Here is a 22,031-nt window from a genome sequence, read left to right on the forward strand (position 1 = left end):
TGGCATCTAGTTTTTGTTGTTTACTATTTATGTTCGCGTCGTGTTTACGACTTTCAGATTTGATTCTTTCATTCGATAAAATTCGCAATTCAAAAGTAAATTTCATAGAGAGACTGCGAAGCAGTCTTCGCAAAAACATTGCGAAGCTGTGTCCGCACAGACATATTGCGGAGTTATCTTCGCATAAATAATGCGGAGTAATCTTCGCTAAGATATGACGAAGCTAATGCGAGAATTCACGCCACTCGCGATTATTCCGTTTACGTATTGCGCTGATAAATTTCGCTTGATCAGTTTCATCGGTTATTTGCGTGGGTTTTCATTCGTATTAACGTCATGATTATTTTTCTCGCGGATTTTACTCAAAATTTTTATTATCAGTTTGTTTACGTACGACACGCAGCGCATGTGTGTTGCTTTAAATATTCGCTGAACGAAATCGCAGATCCCGCATCGAAATAAATCGTCGATATTGTGGAAAAGTACTGCAACTGTAAAGCTGTTCAGCTGTTTTCAAGAAACTTATTTATTATCTTTATTAATCATCCTTATTTTTTCCAATAACTTTTCGCTCATCCATTGTAATAGAAATAAAATACTGAATAAATCGCATAATATCACGTGGATCGTAGTGTTACAATAGTAGTATTTCTCTGAGACATTTAATCCTATTGATAGAATATCATTGAAAAATAACTGTGTCAGAAAAGGACCAAAAATGCAATTGCAGTTTTCTTCATCGGCGTGTCGAAAACGTTCGTCAATCGCTGTTAAAAGGTGCGTATCGCGTCGCGAATAAAATAAAGTGAAGTGCAATCGACGTGGATCGACGCATCGTGGCTGTGGACGCGCTACTTTCGGATGCAGAGCGACGCAATTCGTGAGGTGCTGCATCGGGTTTCGTCGATAGACCGGGCTATTGGAATATCACTGAATTTTTGCGTCGATATGGTGAGCTTTGAATTTCAACACTCACAGAGTGTCAATAATGCATGCGTAGTCGCAACAATCATGCTGATTTCTCCGCGCAGAAACAATCGTACATCGTGCACTGAGACCCATCTGTTGAAATGTCCACGGGCGGAAAAAATTCGATAAAACGTACTGCAAATAAAAGCAAACGATTCTAATAGCTCGGACGATTCTAAGAGCTCAATTTCTCAGTTTTCGCGAAATGAGAGAGTTCCGTGACGTACGCGATGTTAGATTTAAGCATTTATGAATTGAGGCGAATATTTCCACGGGTGGGGGAAAACGGTAACAATAAATGTAATAATGATGAATAAGTAAGACGAAGCACGATTACCGATGTAATTGTACGATCAGTGAAAACAAGCGAAACGATAAGGCTAAGCCGGTTGGTGATAACGGTAATGAAAATAACCGCGAAGGTGAAACGATAGCAAAGCGTATTGAGTAAACTGTTGCGAGTGTACGGGCGGTTGTTCGTAGTAATCACGGCTTCTATAATTGAATCAGACTGCCGTGTCCATCCTACTCAACTTTGCGTCAATATTGCAAGAAACCTAGAGGAGGGTCAACAAAGTTAAGATACGGTTCGTTTGTTCGAGCGCGCGTCTTCCCCCTCTGAATTCCATGATCAATTTTCCGATTGCTTGGGATTATTATTTTTACACGAATTCCCCACCGCAGATATCCCAGTGGGGATGCCCAAATTTAACAATACCGGCGGCTGCTGTATATCTCACGGGCCGAGCAAAAATCTATTTCTCCGGAAATCGATAATTAATCCATTTCTAAATAATTAATTCACGCAAATAACGAGGCGATTCGAGAGCCTCAAGTCCTTCAATTAAGATTTCACACGCGCTTTCTTCTCGATCCCGAGTCCCAGATATTGATATCGAGCGCGGACGCATCGTTGAGATAAAGATATCGGCGGTACAAATATTTCTCTTATCGCGCGTTTAGCGTCGAATCGCGCTGGTCATATATCGTTCCGCGGTTAATTCGCTTAATACGTGGCGCGCGTTCGGTGTCAACGCGAGCGGAGAATCTAACGGGCGCGTTTAGTGAGAAATGTGCCGCCGGAATGCGGACCCGAAGTATGGCGGGAATTCCTTCGTCGTTGTTTTAGAGACGGCGGCGGCGGCGGTTGGCCCCCGCGCGGTCGACGCCAATGCAAATCGCTACCGATGCATCACGGAGCTGTCAACCATAGGTTGCGTTCGCGATAAAGTTTCCCGTTCGTTCGCTTCAACGGGCCCCGGGGAAACAGGCCGGCCGATATGCAACGCCCGCATTTGCTTCGTCCCCGTCTAACTAACGCGGAGCGGCGAATCTACATCGCGCGTTTACACGGATTATCTGCGGCGAGATAAAACGCATAACGCGCTTCCTCGCGATAACATTTTCGAGTGTCCTTCGCGCCGGCTTTTACTCCGACTGTGCGGGTCCAACTGTCTGGAATGCCATACTCGCGCCGTGAAATCGACAAATTCCTCGTCCGAGATTCCTCGCGGGCGATAAGAATTGCTAATTTTTACGCGCGATTTGTGGCAGCTAATTTTATTCGCAACTTATGACACCGCTAACGAGAATCTTTGCCCACGCCTCTTACGCAGGACGCCGTTTCTTCCTCCTCCCAATGATTTATCCAGCAACTTAACATTCTTATTTGCAGCACCGAAATACGACGGAGCAAATTTAGCAATTATCATTCATTAGTGACTTTAATGAATTAGGCATGTGATTTAGAAAAACCGAATATATGCATGCGAATCGAAGTGGAAATTTATGCCACTACCAAGAATTCTCCTCGAAGAATATTGAAATCGCGGCGAATTCTCGCTCATCCGAAAGGCAGTCGGCCGGGCTAAAAGGTCACGTTATTTCACGCATCGACAGGAGCTAAAGTGTGATCGTATGCGTTGAAATGCGATCCGCGGATTTGTCGGAAAGAGAGAGAGAGAGAGAGAGAGAGAGAGTTCACGCACCTGCGAGCACGCATAGGGCGGTGTCGTCTAAAAACGGCTCGCTCGGACGAGACTAGCAAGTACGTCATTATTTTGCGCTTCCCTTAAGGAAACGGTAGCTTTTTCGAGCGGGACGAGGCGAAGGAGAAAGAAGCCGTCGCCGTGGCGGCGTTTCTCTGAGCGTGTGCGCGCGCACGCCATACGTATGCACGAGCGCGGGACGCGAGCGGAATTATTTGCGCAGCGTGTACGCTGAGAAGTCTGATTTTGGCCGATCTGCTCGCCGGTGATCGGCGAGGATTAATTGATCGCGGATAAAACGCAGCCGATCGCGACCAGGTAGTCGCGTGTTGACTAACATGGAACACGGCGAAGCAGCAGCTTCCTACGCTGCTGCTTCTTGTTCCGCGGCTTCCAGAAGGAAACTAATTAAGACTCAGTTACGTTGCTTCCACAGGGGGGTCGTCGATCAACATGAAGCGTACATTGTCGGTTTTGTTGCACGGTAAATATGGCCTTGTCGAACGGCGGACTTGAAATTGGGCGGGGATCCTGGAATATCTTATATCGCGTCGAGGTGTATCCCCTCCTTTTTTTTTAGCGCGAGTCTTCGACCCTAGAGAGAACTTTACGATGCAATTTGTCCGAGAATGCAAGTTATTATTATTAAGGTTTATACGGATGAGAATAATTCATTTCCGGGAGGATGAAACATCCCCGTCGTAAGACGTACGCGAGACGGAAGTGTCGAAGTTCGGCGAAAGCGCGAGCCGTCGCGTCCGGTTTTTTTTTCAGCGAAGAAAGAAAAGAAAAAGGTTATTTATAAGGGGACGTTTCGCGAGAAAGTACGCACGGTTGAAGTTTCGGTAGTAAAAAAAAAAAAAAGGAAGGAAGGAACGGGCGAGACGACAAGAAATCTTATGGTGCAACCACGACGACGTTCCACGTCGTCGGTACTCGGTCGATAGTCACACCATCATCAAAGCGGCGTAACCACCACCTCCACCGGCATTACCACCACCGACGAGCCACCCATCCGTGGGGTTCCCCTTGAAAGAGCTTTCCAAGGGTGGTGTTGCTATCGACCCAACCTGCCTCCCGCGAGAGCTGTATGCTAAATTTTCAGAATCAACGCAGTCGGAGCCTCGGACATGGAATGGAGAGAGAGAGAGAGAGAGAGAGAGAGAGAGGGAGGGAGGGAGAGGAAGAGAGAGAGTAACGTACACCGTGGTTATCCGAAAAAATATATATCTGTACTCGACGACAGTGATTGCGCCCCTGGAAAGCTTTTCGATATTCCGAGCGCTTATTTTACGAGAGAGAGACACGCACGCGCCCACCGCCGAGAGAGAATCCCCATCTCCGAAGTGAAATTTGCGATTCTAATGTGAAAAATCGATTTTCATAGTCCTGCGCGATATGATATATATATATATATATATATATATATATGCGAAATAAAATATATACATAATAATATGTAATAAAAGCATTATGTCAGGTCTTTCCTTTTCACGTAGACATACCATTGTACATGGTGAAAAACATTTGTACTTGTGTTGAAATCGGTCCTAGTTAAAATTTTTGAATTAAATTTTTAAAATATTGTGTTTATGTTATCTCAATACATTTTGTGTTGAATCAATATTCAATATGTATAAGTATTAAAATATCACATTTTATGCTTCAGTGTTGATCGACATATTAATTTGGCGTTAATTTTTATCATAATATTTGTGTTACTCAACATATTTACTTTGCGTTAAATTAACATATAAATTCGTGTGGACCGGGGCAATATGCTAAATTTAACACATTTCTTACCGTGTATAGAGTGCATCCATAAAATGTTGTATTTTATAAGTTCATCGTATTAAAAAGAAAAAGGTATTTGCTGCTCGAGCAGTAATCGTGAAAAGAAATTGCCTTGACTGTAATTTTCGTCGCAATGTTGCTAAACTGTTTCATGCGGGCGCAATTTAAAACATTAGCTTCGGGCGAACGCACGAACACTTCATTACAGGCGTATCACGCCTCTCAAAATACACGTTGCTCGAGGAAACTGTTGAGTAAAATTTCGCGCGACGAAGCGTATCTGCCCCCACATTACGCGTCTCGCGACGAAATGTCGAAGTTACGATTGCGCGGCACGCGATCGCACTGTGAAAGATTCTCAGATCCTGGCGAATCCTCGACTCCGTTATTCCTCGATATCGCGCTCGACTTGCGTCGTCGAGTGTGTCTACACGCGTAACAATCCATGCGTAAAATATTCCTTTATCAATTTTATAAATAACACGAGAGATAGTACGATAAATAATAATCTCTTTAAACATCCTCTTGCAACAATATCCGCATGCGTTAGAGAGACCGATATTCTCTCTCTTTCTTTCTCCTCTCTCTTTATATATTTTTTATTTCCCACCTTATCGACAAGGTCGAAATATCCTTCCGCATCCGCCGATAACGGAGACACGCGGCGCGTGTTTTACATCGTCCTTCAGTTATATACGTGCGTAACACACGTGTGCGTTTCCTCGCCATTGTGCATCGGCAATATTGTATTTTGCCACTCCCCCCTTATATTCTATTTTTATATGTATATCTCGTGCGTGCCGCGCTCGATCCTCACTGTCTTCCTCCCGCCCGCGTCTCCGCATGCTGTTTTCTCGTCCCTGCCGGTAAATCAGACGGCGGCCTGCAGCGAGCGAGAGGCGACACTCCGTTCTTTTATTCGTGGTGGCGCGCCATTTCGTGGAAGCGAGACCCGCAGATTCCTGACCGAAGAATCACAATCGGGGGATCTCTCGCGGCGATCCACGGGTGCCCCTGGCCTCCTGAGGGGAAGCCTTGCGTTTCGACGGAGATTCCTGCGGTAGTCCCGGCACCGTTCGTTTGGCGGGCGGAGAGGAAGGTAGAGAAGAGATGACCGACGCGGCGAACGGACGGGGAAAGTTAACGGAGGCCCGAGCAACTGGTTCCCTCTTCCTCCGGCGTTTGTTTCGTCTACTTTCGAATGTTAACCTTCGAATAACAAAGTTCATCAAAGTCACGTGTGTAACAAAGTAGGTCGGATTCGGTCGGTAGAAGCATTTGTAGTGTTTCCAACTAATCTTTTCGACCAGGCACTTTTTACTCTCACAAGTCAGAAAAGATTTAAAAGTAAGTAAAATATATCGCAAAATATGTGAAATATATTGGAAAACATATGTGAAATATCTGAAATATACGCGTCACACAAGTGCATGCGTGGAAGCACTAGAATACGGACTCGGTCGGATCCGACCCAATCTTGTTATCCGAGGGTTACGCGCGACGTGGACGACGAATGGCGGGCGGCCGGCGTATTTTTCATTCGAGCTCGACGAGCGCATTTCTTTCTTTTCTTCGGCGACGCGCGGTCCTGGCGCTTTTATGCAGATGCATTCGCGACTCCGAGAAAATGCGCAGCCCACGCGTGCATCGGCGCGCATTAGCCGGTCCGGCGTTAGCGGGCGCGCGAATTATGCGCTATTGCGCAATTAGGATGAGAAGCGACGTCTTTCTCTCTCCCTCTCTTCGCAGCTTTCCTCTCTCGCGGTCTCATGGTCGGCCTGGAGGAAACGCGGAGGTGGTACATATGCATCTCGTGGGTATACGCTTTTGCCCGGCAACGAGCGCCACCGAGCGCGCACCTACGCGCCTTAGCGTTAACCTGGATTTACTCGAGCGCGTCTGAATTCAAAGTCTTTCTCGCTTGTAACTCTGTCCAACAATAGCATGCTTCTCCTTAGCGCATAAATCACGAAGATGAAGATAAGAGTGCACGTCGATGAACCGCGGGAGCGAGCGTCCGAGAGCTGTCGCGGTCGAAGAATTGCGAGTCGTGATTTCTTCATCTACGCGCGGCCACTTTACCCACGCGGGGTAGGCAAAAAGTTAACGATTGCATACCATTAACGAGTGTTTGCGTTCTCGATTTGGTCAATCTCAGCGATCTCGAGCGCCACGAGTTTTTCCGCATATTACCGGTAACACTGTAATCCGGAGAGGCATGGCGAATCGCTAACTAGGAGTTGGCTCGACCGGCATGTCGGTTTGCAACCGGTTCGCGTTGAACGGACGACTCGCGCGCGGCTCTACCCGACATTGTCTCGCTTAACGTTGGCGCTTTGTAAGGTAAATAAAGCCCGCGGGCCAAAGCCGCGAGATTGCCGATAAATCGTTCCTAATGGCGCTTTCTTCCGGTCAGGCGAACACGCGCGCAGCGATATCGTGTTTCGTCGAGCGCGTCGAAAAAAAAAAAAAAGACCAAGCGAAGGTGATCGTCGATCTCTTACCGCCCCGGTGTAAAATAAAGCGAAGAATCGCGAGCGGCATCCGATAGTCCGGCCACTAACGATGACTGTCGACCGGTTTAACGATCGCGTAATTGTTATGTGAAAACCGCGTTACGGCCGAGAACGAACGACAAGGAACGGCGAAGAGCGATAAGAAGCGCGACGCTGCGTGTGGCTCGTTTTCGCGCGGCGCGATTATCGGAAAATAGTAAATCTAATATAGAACCGGTTCGCGCGTCTACGCTTGCAACTCGTTCATGCGTTATTAAAATCGTGCCTTAAATGCCTCGCTACTCTCTTAAGTCGAATTAGTAAAAATGTCATTGACTGAATCGATAAAGCAGCATTGTACCGCGATGATCAGTGAATATTCGCTAATTCTTAATGGAGATACTTCCATTTAGCTCTTCTGTTTGATACTTGATTAATTTTGACCAATGAAAGATTCACTGCAAGTGATAGATATTCTCATAAGCAAAAGTATCACAATATTTTCTAGAAAACTTTCAGTCTTTAACTGAGTGCGAGTGATACATCATTGCATTAGTACAAATTCAATCAAATCAAGACTAAAGATCTCCTAAGAAGATTATAAATATTCATGCTTATATATGAAAATATCTCTTCTTGATTCAAGACTGTTTTTTTTTCCGCGTATTGACCACTTCTCAGTGATAATGTACTGTTCGCACTTTAGAGAGTATCTGTTAAGTACATAGTTAATCTGATCGCCGGAACGTTTCCGTAAATCGATTCGCCGTTTGATACCTCGCGGATCCTCTTTCTTTTTTCCATTCCCAATAAACCCGGGAAGTCGAAAGAGATTTCCAATCGTGGCGTTTCGTTGTGTATCGAAGTGCGGCGCCGTAAGAGGATTTATCGCGAAGAGCGGGGACGCGGTAATCTCTCCGCTGCAATCTATCGCGAATAACTAATGCCGTAGCCTGGATGCACGCGCACGTATGTACGTACGCACGCAGGTACGCACGCACGTAGACACGAGTCGCGGTTTCACCTGCCTCGAGAGCAGAAGACAAAGGGAGGGTGTCGCCTTCGTTCCCTCTCATTTTCCCATTTATACGGCGGTGAGCTGCCGTGAAGGAAGGACGAGCCGAGCCCCGCTGGTTCGGAAGTAGGTTCGGCGCGACTCCCGCTTCGCTCGCGAGGGAAGTTGCGAGGGAAAGAGCGAGCGAGGGAGGGAGGGAGAGAGGCGAAAAAATCCGGTGGAGCGAGATACGCTTGTTGAGCTTTTCCGCGAAACAACGGAACGGAAGCACCGTGGCGGACGCACGTAATGCGCGAAAATAATTACGTTTAACCTTTGTGCGCGTCGTCGGCGGGGAGAAAAAAGATCGCGTCCGTTACACGCTACGTCGCGAAAAGTGCCAGCGAGAGGAACGTGGCAGAAGTAACGTTAGCTCGATTCGCGTTCTCGCGAGTGAGTCGGCGATAAGCCGACGGTCGTACACCGTCCTGGAGTCTTGACGTCGTTTTAGGTGAGGGAAGATGTCGAGTCGAAGTTCGCCGAGACACATTCGAGCCCGAATGCGTTACACCGTGGCGAAAAAACTCGCGATGAGCGCCGTGAAAATATCGCGGAAGAGAAATGGGATCGAAAGTGTTAACAATTTGTAAGCACACACACACACACAAAGTCCAACTGACGAATCATAGGTTCTCAAATATTGGGTTTGATAGACGGCGATATCTGCTATCGCTACTCCTCTGTATCGCGCGCGCGCGTGCTTATCGATAAATCCATATCATCGAGTTCATAGCACGCGAATTTTATAAAGCGTCTGTAGAGCAGCTCGCGCGCTATGTATTTATTTTCCGTATCGATTGCGAAAATCCCTCGTAGCCTCCGGTCTGCAGCGCTGACATGAGTCATATCGTAAATGCAAATGCGCGTGTTACGTCACTGTGGATCGGGAATAATGCGAAACGGAGAATGACGAAATGATAAGCCCACCGTAAAAGGCTCGTCTGCATTATAACGACGCAGCGTTGTAGACGCGCGCATTGTCATTATTCGTTGGAAGTTCTCCAGATAATTAAGCTCTTTCGACGCGAGCTTCTCATTTAGCTGCAGGATGCGCGCGATTCATTTCCCTGATAATTAAATACAGCCGAGGGTGCGAATAATTTGCGATTTTGCGTTTTCACCGCATCTCTTACGGCCTGCGTTCTGCGGAGAAAGAAATTCGTCGTAAAAATAAAACGCATTACGAGCAATCGTCGTGTTCCCATTGGAAAAAAAGCCATTTCGACAAGTTAGCAGACGCGTCGACGAATCCAATGTTGTTGGCCGCGAAGACGAAACTTCATCCGACGTTCCATCACGCGCAAACGAGACTGGCCGAAGTTTCGTCGCGAGAGTAATAACGATCTCGCGTAGGCGAATGCCAATACGACGACGACGACGCTCTTTTCCGCAGATTTAATGTTTCTCCTCCGCGCCACTCCGCCACGACGTAACGCGGAGAAGAGCCCGTAAACTTTTCTTGAGCACTCGAGGAAAAAAAGGAAGAAAAACGAAAAGCACGGAACGAAGTGCGCGGCCGGTGGCGCAGATTTAAGCGCTCTCCGCGCTTCTCCTCGGCCTTCGCAAACATTTCTTTTCTTTCATTAAGCCCACTTCTTTTCTCGAAGAGCGGGCGAAGCCGGATCGTTTCCGCCATTCACGGATTTTTTTAGGCGCGGGCCTCGACTCTCGGACGCGTCGAAAAGCCACTGGAGCCTCCGCGGATCCATTTGCAAAACGGTCGGATACGTCCTCGACGACGGGGGTCGCGTCGAGTGTGCCAAAGTACACTTTTGACACGACGGACAAAGAGCGCGAAACATATTCTCGCCCGCTACCTCTCTCGGGCTTTCCGAGGGCGGAGACGTCGCGCGTGTCTCCTGCAAAACGTGTGCGTTTTCGATCGATCGCGCCGTTGGATGCGCGACCTGCGAGCGCTAGGCGAGCGAGGAACTGGCGAGAATGCATTAGTCCTCAAGCGACTTCGTTCTGCCAAGATAAAATTCTGAAGAAAGAGCGTCTGCTCGACACGTGAGGGAAAGTTCCTCGGGTTTTCGGGAATTTTCGTCCAAATTTTCGCGTAGAACCGGAACGTAACTGAATACAAATGCTACATTAGGTGAAGGCGCGGTATTCTTAGAATCTTCTACATTTGAAAACGTATCGGGAAGGAGCGTGGGGCCTTCGCACACCTCCCCGTGGTTCACAAAATTGAAATAAAATCGGAGAGGCTATTTCAACAGAAATTCTGCCAGATAAAATCCTCGGGGAACTTTCGGTTATTTTAGATGGGAAAATGTTTCGAATAATATATCTCTCGAATACGGTAGCACGGATTATTTAAAACATCCTCCAGAGTAGATTGAAGGAAATCGATGAGAATGAAGATGGGAAAAGACGGAGATAAAACGGGCTAAATTTTGATACATATTTTAGCCGAAAGATAATATTATCGCCGTTAAGTAGACGGTACTCGTCTGTTTGAGCGTTTAGAATCAATTTGGAAATAACACGGATGAGTGCTAGAACCGCAACGGAGAACCCTCTCGATCTTGTTAATGATTTATGGTCTCTTCCAGCGCGAGCTGGTCTATAAAATCGCTCTATGTGGCTTAGCGCGTTGTCGCCCGAAAGCCCCTCAATGAAGTGCCCATAAAATAATCGGCGGTGCCGGGCAAAATTGTATCGCTTTCCGATGTTACATGCGCGGCACGCACGAGCCGATTTTATCTATCGGTTTATCCGAGACGGGCGTTGGCGACATAATTCACCTTCTCGCCGGCATTCGAAACGAGTCAATTATAGCGCGTTCTAATTGCGCCGACGACGTAGCCGCGCCCGAGCAAGTTGTAAAAGGGGTCCAGACGGGTCTCTGAAATATCCAAAAGGGTCTCGCAACGAGAGAGAGAGAATCGGTCGCTCGTAGATGTCTACCACCTGCAGAACGATATATCACCGCAAACGACACAACTCCGGTCTTTTTATTACTCCGGCGGACGACGATCATGGTGCATGAGCAAAACGAAGCCGCGGTAATTATTGTCGCCCCCTCTAAGTATCGCGTTCGGTTTGCCTTCGACGGAAGCCAGTTTTCATCTTTGGTGCGTTTCCATTTTTAGTACAGTCTGGAACAACACAGACGCGCGCTATTTAGCTGATTATTATTACACGGAAAGGAAATCTTTCAGTTCATTAAATTAAATAGACATGTCAGACTAAAAATCCATTTCTCTCTTCGTCGTCTTCGTTGATATATATTCATGTTTCGTTTTTTTTAATGCGCAAACGGCGCGATGAATCGTTAGAACCCAGCAAAACACCAACTAATAGTAATATAACATGAATATTATAATTTCCCGACAATATAAACGTTATATAACACAAGCATTGTGCATTTACATTGTCGAGTGGGAAATTATAACATTGATGTTATGTTACTGTTAGTTGTATGTACTGTTAATGTTTGCTGGGAATTCACGTAATAATTAGACAGCCATAAACGACACGTGTAAACAGGCTGCGACAACCAGCATCGCGGAAAAGAGATTTCAACGTTTCGATATAATCGAGATATTTAATAAAGTACCATTTTCGGAAGGGGATAAATACAGAAAGATATATATTGTATCATATAAGGGGACACCGTAAATATTTCCATTTCGTCGCGTGTCTTAAATAGTGTTTGATTTAACTTGATTTCATTTCGGATAATTCTCGAGACGCTCCTCCGAATGGCTCTCATATTTCTCATAGAGAACACACAGGAGTTAGCGATAATTTCGAGCTAGCGAGACTCCACGCTTCCCTTATTCTACGAAGTGAATTCCGAAGTATTGTTTCACTGTTGCTGCATTGTTTAAGGCTTTTCTGCACGCGCGCGTAGGATAGTGTTACGAGGAACTCGACAAGGTACGCGGCTCTGAATGCACTTCGAAAGTGCACACCGGCCCCGGTCGAGGGTTAAACTTGCGACTTCGCGTAACGAAACAGTTTGGAGTCACGCGAACTCTCCCGAGACGATAAGATAACATTGTCCCGACGATCAGCACGATTGCCCTGAACGCAAGCAAGGATATTCGAGGATTCTCCGGACGGTGCAGAGTCAAGAACTCCGGGATTGCGGGACATATAAGTGATATTGAACGGTACCGCGATACGATCGAGATATCAATTCTCCCCGCTCTCAAAATATTCCAATTTCTCTTGCACTGCTTTCGCACTCTGGAAGTATAATCGAGCAATATCGCGCAACTTCGGAATCGTATCGAATATACATTACGCAAGTTTATACGGCAGTCTGACGGTCCATCTCTCCTTCGAGCTATAAATTATTAATAGCGCGAGTCGAGAATAATAATCCCGGCGGAACCGCCTTTTCTCGTCGCGATATTTCGATTGGATTTTTTCTCAAACACGCGTAAGCGAAGGATATTAATTTAGATTCGACGAACGCGTCGTCGTTGGAAAATACTATTTTACGTTCTCGCCTCCCCTGCACACCGATGACACTTCCTTTTGATATTCGCGTCGGTGCGCGCCGCTCCGATATGTGTTCTTATAGAAGCCGCGGTAACAAAATTAACAACGTCGACGACGGCTATGCGTCGGGGGATTTGCGATGCAAATATGTACAGTGTGTCCGCGGCGAACGTAATTAGGCGTTACGACGCTGTTGCGCCGGCGGTGTCGCGGGAGCGGCTCCTTTGCGACCCTCCGCTACGAACTTCCCGACTACAAAGCAGCGGCCTCCTCCTTATCGCCGGCGATCATAAATATCCGATTCGTCCGTCGGGAAAATTCAAGCGCGATAAAGCGGCGGCTCAGAGACGCACTCGCTCCGCTCGCCGAATCTAAGTGATAGAGAATGCGGATGCATATAATCGCGAGCGCGAAAAATACACTAGTCGCGCGCTTGTAATGGCGCGTCCTGCGTACACAGACGCGCGAGCGAGCCCACGCGTGCGTGTGTGTGCGTGTGTACACGGCGCGAATTTAACGAGAACGCCGGTACACGCCGGAAGCTGCGCGCGATAGTCGTAAAAAGGCTGACAGATAAACGTCGGCTGCGGTTTCGCAGCGCTTCTTTCTCGTCGCGACAGATCGCATCCCAGCGTGGGCGTGCGAGCGGCCCAACATGCGCTAACATTCTGTCACGAGCGGGCTTTTCCCCGTGATTTACGTCCGCGTAGCGTCGGGCGTAGCATCGGGCGTAGCCCTCGATATGTGCGCTCTCCGTGGATTCGATTACGCGAGCTCGCTTCGACAAACGCGATCGTTGTCTCGCTATTTTCTCTCCCCTTCCCCCCGTCTTTCTCTCTCTCTCTCTCTCTCTCTCTCTCTCGACGTTGAACTCTAGTCAAGGTCGTACCGCGACTCTGCATTGTTCCACGCGTTTATGGTAATGTCTTATACAACACACTGAGTTAGCAGCAGGGTAAAGAGAAATGACATTTCCAGACATGGGAGTTCAACTGTCGGTTCAATTATGAAAAATAGAAGAATAGAGAAAAGTGAGCTTCATTCTGAAAAAAGAAAATAATGCGTCAATTTTAGAAGAAATGAGTAAAAAGAGGGTCTTTCTCAAATATGTATCGTACGTTAAAAATTAAATTGTTTATCTGTTATACCATTCCTTCATGAAATTAAAAATCTTATCCTTACAGTAAAAAGGTCAGTGAAAGACAAAATTTACATTTTGAGAAGCAAAAGGTACATGATACATAGAATCTAAAATTTACTTTAAATTCGAGTTTTAGGCATATATTCATACACATACACACATAGATGTAATAAAATTCTTCATACAGAATTAGATTCTTTATTTTTTCGAACATATTTAATAAGATAAAATACAAATAATATTTGAGTTTAGTTAAGCTATATTTAATACATTTCCAAGATGTTGGAATATCCTGAATCTTTCTATCAAACAAAAACAAATTTGAGAAATAAAATAAGATTTAAATTACAGGTTATTTTCCATCGAAAGCAGACTAGTTAGTCAACTTTTTAAGAATAATATTCGAAAGATAATAGATAGAAAAAGAATAGATAGAAAAGATAATATTCGATAATAATAATAAAGAAAAGATATGCTCTTGATGGTTATTGTCTGTTTTTTGGGACTTGATTGTAAAGAACTTGTCTTAGGTCGGTAGACGAACAAGATTTATAGATGGACAAGTCATGGACAATCGATTTCACTACGTAATTTAAAGAAAACACAGTCAAGTGCGCTCACGATGGTTTTTGTCTGTTTTTTCTGATGAATCCAATAAAAACAATTTAACATTAAAATCACAGTCCTTCACTCGATGAACGTTGTGTCGTCGAAATCACTGTTACTTTCTATTTTCATTGAATCTTTTGTTTTATCTTTAAAAAAGCCAATCTCTTTAAAGAAGCTATAACATGATTTTTTAGGATTAAGTTGTTTTTTTAAAGACTCAAGCTGAGTGAAAAAAAATGAGGAAAAATAAGAAAAGTGAGTTACTTCCATGCCTGCATCCACATGTAATAATCTTGATGCGGTTATGTTTCTCTTTCAGAAACTTTCCGTATATCTCTAATATTGCAAAATATTTACTTAAAAATAAAGCTTTTGGCTTTCGGAAGTAATGATATCCTGAAGAGAAAATTGATGAGCAGGACAACTTTTGTAATTTCAGTTTATCGGAGTTTTCGGCGATTATTAAGCGAATTGTGTATGCGACGGCGGGTGGATGAGATTGTAAATTGCAACAAGTCAGCGTATTCGTATGCCGATATAATTTGTGTGTCGCAGCGATTGTGAAATGCGTTTATATATGCAATAGTACGTGCGTTAATTCCCCCGCCCATAACGCGCGATATAATTGCTTGTAATGAATATAAACGTAATGTACAATGTGTTTCGCTGACACGAGATTCAATGTCGGCTACGAAACGTAGAAAGCACAAACAGAGTTGTATGGTCAACAGGGATATTAAGCAAATAAGCATCCGCCATTCTCGCGGGATAACAATGATTGCACTGTATTAAGCACTCCCGTGTGTACATATCCGATAAAGTATAACGCGTCTATTCGCGGATCGTCGCGCATCCTGTTTGCGCTCGGTGAAATTTATTCTCCAAACTTAAACATTCGCAAGAGTCAAGCGTAAACTCTAACCTTTAACACATTGCACGACAGGATGATTTTTCCAATGTTCCAGCTTGAAATGTATTCATCGCATACAAATCTATTCGTCGAATTAATTCGCGCTTTATGAAAAAAAGATTTCGCCGTGGTTTTCGCACTTTTATGGAACGTTTATAGTCAATTTCGTCCAGCTTTCTTAAAACGGATAAACGCTAACGACGAAACCCCTGCGGCCACTGTGGGATGCAAGTTTCTCTGGTTTCGCCGTTAGTCTATGATTGCTAAACCGCCGTTATCCCGAACGTGCCCGATCGTCAATCTCTCGCGTCTCTCGGAGTAGCGACTGCGATCGTCAATTTTTCATACTCGTTAGGGACTTCAGAGAGGTTGTCGAACTCGGTCTTGCTATTCTGCGGGAAGAAAGGATTTAATGGAACATAGATCCTCGGCGCGCGGCTTTCAACTGTGACACGACTTTTCGCCGGCGTGGATTTGCATAGGGAGATGCGGCTTCGTCGGTAGTAGAGAGCAGAATTGCAATCAAGATCCGTCGTCCGAGCCGAATCCGGAGAAACAGCGCGTTGTCTCTCTATTTCGTTCTGCCTTCCTCTCCCATTCTCTCTCTTTCTCCACCATCTCTCTCCGCCCTTGCACGAGAAGGGACGACATGGAGAATGAGAAAGACCGAGGAGATGGAGGAGGCTGCGGAATATACGCTGCGCGGCTCGTGGATGCTCGTTTGCAGCATTCGTAGCAGAGCGGAGAGCAACGGGAAAGAGAAAGCATGTCGAAACGAGACAGTGGGAGGGAAAGGGACGGCCGACAGAAGAGAGAGACGCACAGAGGAGAGGACGCGAAATGGTTCGGCCGGCGGTGAGCAGGCTGGTCAATGGAAGGTCCGGGGCTATCGCGCAACCCTTCTCGAAAACAAAGCCGGATTCTCACCTTGATTTATCGCGGACTCCCGCTGCTTCGCTCGATCGCCTGGTACCGTGCTGAGAGTAGTAGTCGCAACCGCCGCCGCGTCGGGCAGCTCACCCCGGCGAAAATTAATCCATTATCCCTCGCGTCCCGATAAAAACGGAGCGCGTAGCTCCGGCGAGTGTGGAGCTCGCCCGTGGTAGTAGTAGCGCGATAGTGGTCGTCGTTTTCCTGCCGCTGTACACGGCGGTTGGCCGCTGCTGCAGGCGAGAGCGTATACGCCGGAGAGACAGAGCGCGATCGGGAACACTAAATCAGATCCGTAAACACGCGTTACGTCGCCAGCAGCCTCTCGCACATGCACCGAGTGTGTGCACACGTGTGCGTCTCGCGCGTACCGGCCACTAGCACACACACAACGGTTAGTTCCTCCAAATATTTTACTCGGAACGACGACGCCGCCGCCGCCGCCGCTCCACACGGTGTGTCTTTCTCTCTCTCTCTCTCTCTTGAGCGGTAACACAGCACGTGCAGCCGGAGAGAACGAGCCGCAGCCCTACCCCGGAGACGGATGCGAACGCACTGACTCCGAAGTGACGCGAAGCCGACCGGGGAGACACGAGAGCGCCGGAGTCGACGACGAAGTCGAGCCGATCGCTGCACCACGGAGATATCGCGCAGCGGGGAGAGGGTCGCCGACTGGAGCGCTCGTGCGTTTTCGCCGGGACTCGGCCGCCACGCTACCGTCCCCCCGGCTCCCCCTTCCATCGGCCGGCGGGCGCCCTGTTATACGCGAACGAGCCGTGCAGCGTGGCGCATCTCTCGGAGCTGCCAGCGACCTCCTCGTGAGGAGAGCCGTGACTCCGGCCTATGCACGCCGTCTCCTCCCTCCCCTCTCTCACACACAACTATGTGTTCGCGCGCGCGTCCACGCACTCGTACACGAGCAATCACGAGGACGTGCGTCGCGTCTCTCCTCGTGTTCGTGCACACCTGTGTACACGAGCGTGTTCGTGCACACGCGAGTACATCCCCCTGTAGCGACCACACGCGCGATGACGTCACGCCCGGGCGCCGTGTGGCGTGGATAACGAGAGACGGTCGGCAGGATCTCCTCCCTCCCTCCCACCCCCTCTCTCTCTTTCTTCTCGGGCTCGCTCTTCGGGATTCACGACCACTTATTATCGGTCCGCGGCTTTCTTCCTCTTCCCCTCGTCCTCGAGCTCGCCTTCTCCCGTCGAAGCGACTTATTGCTTTCTTTTCGAGCTGGTTACGAGCGACGAGAGAAAGAGAGAGGGACGTCCCGCGCGGTCACCCCCTTGACTCGTAGGTGGATTCGCTCTCTCGCGGCATTAACGACGTCTCGCGTAGGTACGGCACGACCGGTTCTTCCTCGAGACCTACCTCCTCGTATCGAGATCGAGGCACCGCGAGCGGGCTCGAGGACACGAGGCGGGCGAGTTCGACGATCCCGGGCTGGCGCGCGCGGGTCGACGCGATAAACTTTCCAATTCGCGCGTCGCTGCTGGTAAACGGTTCGCGCGTCTCCTGTTCTCGTTGACGACTGATCCGTCGTCGCCGGTAGTCGTTTCCGCCGATAAAACCGTCTGCAAAAATAGTCGTTCCGCCGGGCATAATTAAAATGCTCTCACTCTCTCAGCTCGGAAGATGGGCGGATTGATATATGTAATAACGTCTTGTCGTCGTCGTCGTTGTTGTCGTTATCCGGAACACCTGTAAAGGCGCGAAGCCGGTTAAACGAAGCGGCGGGAATCTCTGTCGCAGCATCCCGGCTAAAAATACCATCGTCCTTCGTGCTTTCCGCTCCATCCGTTCGTTATCGCGCCGGGAGAGTGACGGCGATGTAAAATGGAGCCGTCCGGTCTCGTTGCGAGAAGAGAGCACCGCGTAACTGTCCGCCACCGAATTTTATGCGCTTTCGCGGGCGTCACAATGTAGCCACGGCAGGCGCTCGTGCGAAAAATTAGTCGCGTCGAGAGGTGTCGTTTACGCGTTTGGAAAAAAAGCCGGAGACTGACATATTTATTGCGGCCGTAAACTCGCCCGCGCTATACGGCCGCGAATATTGCTACATTGTATACACGTTGGCAGGATCTTTGCAGCTTCAAATTTTGTGGCATCCAAGATTGCTTTTTTTCCATATTCCTTTTTTTTACGCCTGACATCGTGGGTCAACGGGGAGAAATCGACCGTCCGTGAACGGAGGGAAGACAAAATCTCGCACGTCGACTCGCTCCACGTGGCGTCCTTTGTATTGTTCTTTTGTATTCGAAGCTCAACAAGGTCACACGTTGAAGACAGAAAAACTTGGACAAGCGTGAAATTTCCCGTGAATTAATGTCCACTGCGAACTCTCGTCGAAGAACCGTTCGAATCCGACAGATTGATGCGCGGCGACACGCGCCCGCATGCGTACGTTAATATAGTTCCCTTTCTCTCTCTCTCTCTCTCTCCCCGTCAAACGAATTCCGCGTCATATCGCGATCCGATGCCAGTTCGCCAGGATACCTTTCTTTATTGCGCGCACATAGACGTCACCATGGATATGTTCCCCGCGAGTGCATACGTTCTCGGCTTCCCTCTGAGCGAAGGTAATATCTCCGCAGTGTCCGATATCGCTCTTGCCCCGGGTTCTGCGCGACCCTCGGGCATACGCTTTTCCCCAATGTCGAGGAAAGAGAGGAGCGACCCCTCGGGGGTCGCCTCTCTTCGCAGCCTCTGCCTTTGGCGTCCACCTCGAGATGTCTTCGCAAAGGAACGACTACGATCGGTCTAGGATCGGTTCCGATTATCGTTTCGCGAGGCTTCGACGGGGCTTTCTAGAGACTAGACGCTACTCGGGACCGAATGTAATTCCCCGTACGAGCCAGGTGGTCCGTTGCAATCTCTCGACTGGTAATCGGATCGAGAGTGGGAGGCTCGGGAGGAGAGTTTAAAGGTCATAACACGAACGATGCGACGAGGCAGCGCGAATTCCTTTTCGCGAGTTTGCGGCCGGTGTGCCAGCTTAGATCCAATTTCGCAGCTAGCCGCCGCGCCGCGTACATGACAGCGCGTCCCGCAAGACGCAATAAACTGCATCGGACGCGACGGTTTTATTATTTCAACCCTGGTGGACACCGATGGTAATCCAACGCGTGTGAGGTTAAACGCGCGCGAGCGCGTCGAGTCGCTCGAGGTCGACGATCGCGATACGAGAATCGCCGTGGTCGAGCGAATAATAGATTGCTTGGCTAATGCGGTTTATCAGAATACGCTATTTACAAGAATGATTTACAAGCTGTAGAGGGAATTTCTTTCAGGAGCGATAAGCGGCCGTCGTAGTCCGGCCGTTAAAACTTGCGCGACTCCATTTGCCTTTCAATTTATTATTTCCGTAATCACCACGTTTCGCCTGCTCTCTGCTGTCCGCGTGTTTCACTCCTAATGATTGTCATTATCTTCGGTAACGTGTTATTATTTTCGCGCGCATGTTTCATTGCATCGGATAACAACGAGGCGGCGCAAAACGCCGTACCTTCTCGAGTGGCGCGCTCTGCAATCTATTTTTTATAGTATTGGGAAAATCGATATTCCTTATTTTAGAAGCAGCCTCGACCGAGAACGGTGGCGTTTCATAAAGTCCGGCGAATCTCTCCTAGAAAAGATAGAGACATTTTTGTTTCTATGTAAGGTTTGGCGAAGACGAAGTTTCCGAGGGGGGGGGGGGGCACCCAATACCGCCNACGTGAGGGCGATGGAAACGACTCTGTAGCATATTGAAGTCTACATTGAGGTATTCGCCGCCCCTTGTGGATTTTCGGCAGCGTATCCCGCGCCCATTGTTGGGTCACGGTTGACAGTCGCGACGGCCAACGAAGCCAAAACAGAGATTCTCAGGGGAGGACCCGGATCGCAAAGGAACTGTCACCCCGCCCGAACTTCCCTCAATGTCGCTTTAGAAAGCCCCCGAAAAGCAATTTATCTTGAGAGAGACCGGGAGAGCGACGTTAAATGGATTTTCTTTTCAGGGGTATTACGCGTTTTTATTCATCGGGAAATTAGCTTATAGACGCGTCCTTCGCACCCGGCCGTGAGTGAATCGTCTTGAAGAGAAAGGACTCTCTGGGGTGAGGGGAACTTCTCGACGACGTCGTAATCCCCGCCGAATTTCTCCCGACGACGAAACGCATTGTCTCACGGAGTGAATCGCAGCTCGACACGCGATGCCGACGTCGCCGGTTACGTTTTTATCGCGCGAATCGCCGACGGTAGCGTAATGACGGGAGGGGCGTGAATAAATTACTTAGCAGCTTGTTTAAAAATCTCACGATGTAAACAATCGCCGGCTCCGACGAGATAACGAGAGGGTAGATTACGACTTCCTGTCACCTATCATCCGTGGTATGTGCTATATAATGCGTCGCGCTCACACCGCCTAGGGACGGGTGGTCAGGGCCCGACAGTAGATAACGTCGTCATATCAACGCGAACGTCCCAGGTGCACTTCGGTGCGCTTTTAATGTTCTCATAATAATGCGTCATCTTCGGCCGGATTCAGTTCGTTCGAGTTTCGTAAACACTCCCGGAAGAAATTTATTATGCACCGTGGATGTCGGTAATTATGAGATGGTTCCTTCCTTTTCTTTTATGTTTGTTTCTTTCCTCTTTAGATAATATGACGATTTTTCATTTAGGCCCCCGTAGTTTTTCGCGCACGACGTTCCTCGTCGAGAACGACGTGCGCGACAATGGCCTTATGGCACGACGCGTGACGAAACTGTGCAGGCGTTCGTCACATCGTCGAGCAGGACGCACAAAAGAGTGTTTGCTTTTGAAGAAGTATGGTCTTGTTAAGTCTACGTTCTCCGTTTTGGGCGTGGAATAAAATTAGTATAAATTAAGTGCTTTCCAAACGAGACTCCCCGTGGAACCCTCATCATACGTACGTTGGCTAGAGATGTTTCTTTTTTGAGTGCCACCGCCCACAAATTGATATTAGGGTCAAGTGACCAAGTTGGTTGGTTCGTTCGTTCGTTGCCTACCGGTCGACTTCGTCGAGAAGAAAGAGAGGGAGACGGAGAAAGAGAGACGGAGAAAGAGAAGGACGACCAAGGATACTGTCCAGGCGATATACTTGGGCTCTCCAGGGGTCTGTCGGCCATTTTCAGGACATGGTGTCTCACATGAGTCTCCCCCTCTTGAAAGATACAGCGCGCGACTTTTTGGCCTGCCTCTAGACAGCGACTTCCTTTCCATTGTTCACTTCTGGAAAGCGTATGATCACCCCTGCACGATACGCTCTGCAGAAGTTTGCAAACATCGTAACACGACCACCCGAACACACACGTCGCCGTGAACAATCGCGACGTGGATCGAATTGCGGTTATACAGAATGTCCGGATAAATCGTAGGACAAATCGTTTCCTCTCCTCCAGGGAGGAAGAGGAGCGATTTTTCACGAAGAAACGAGTTATCTCGCGGATGCGGCATAAATTTTCCTTTTTCCTTCATAAACCTCGGAGCAGTGTCTACGAACTAAATCGCGGTCCGATGCTGCGAGACGACCGTGCCGTGCGAAGCGGCACTTTTTCACTCTGTACATTCATTTCCGATGCTCCGTACGCGTTTACTCGGACAATTTTTGTACAGCGAGCAAATTCGCGCGATCCAACCGTGTTGCGCGTCTACGTGGCAACTGTCAAAGAAA

General features: G+C 48.0%; 1 protein-coding gene across 4 annotated transcripts in view; it reads right to left on the minus strand.

Annotated features, from left to right (window-relative positions):
- LOC106744418 (frizzled-2) overlaps positions 1-22,031 on the minus strand; it is an 87,459-nt gene that overhangs the window by 20,259 nt on the left and 45,169 nt on the right. For 2 of the 4 annotated variants that reach the window (XM_014619178.1, XM_014619177.1), the window contains exon 1: positions 16,346-16,980. The exons of 1 other annotated variant lie outside the window; for it this stretch is intronic. The gene's annotated coding sequence lies outside the window, so the exon portion shown is untranslated. Of the gene's footprint in view, positions 1-16,345; positions 16,982-22,031 lie in introns of those variants that run through there. One more of the 4 variants, XM_014619175.1, reaches the window with a different exon arrangement.

The sequence above is a fragment of the Dinoponera quadriceps genome, unplaced genomic scaffold (assembly GCF_001313825.1).
Source record: "Dinoponera quadriceps isolate SergipeBrazil2010 unplaced genomic scaffold, ASM131382v1 scaffold777, whole genome shotgun sequence".
Classification (NCBI taxonomy): domain Eukaryota; kingdom Metazoa; phylum Arthropoda; class Insecta; order Hymenoptera; family Formicidae; genus Dinoponera; species Dinoponera quadriceps.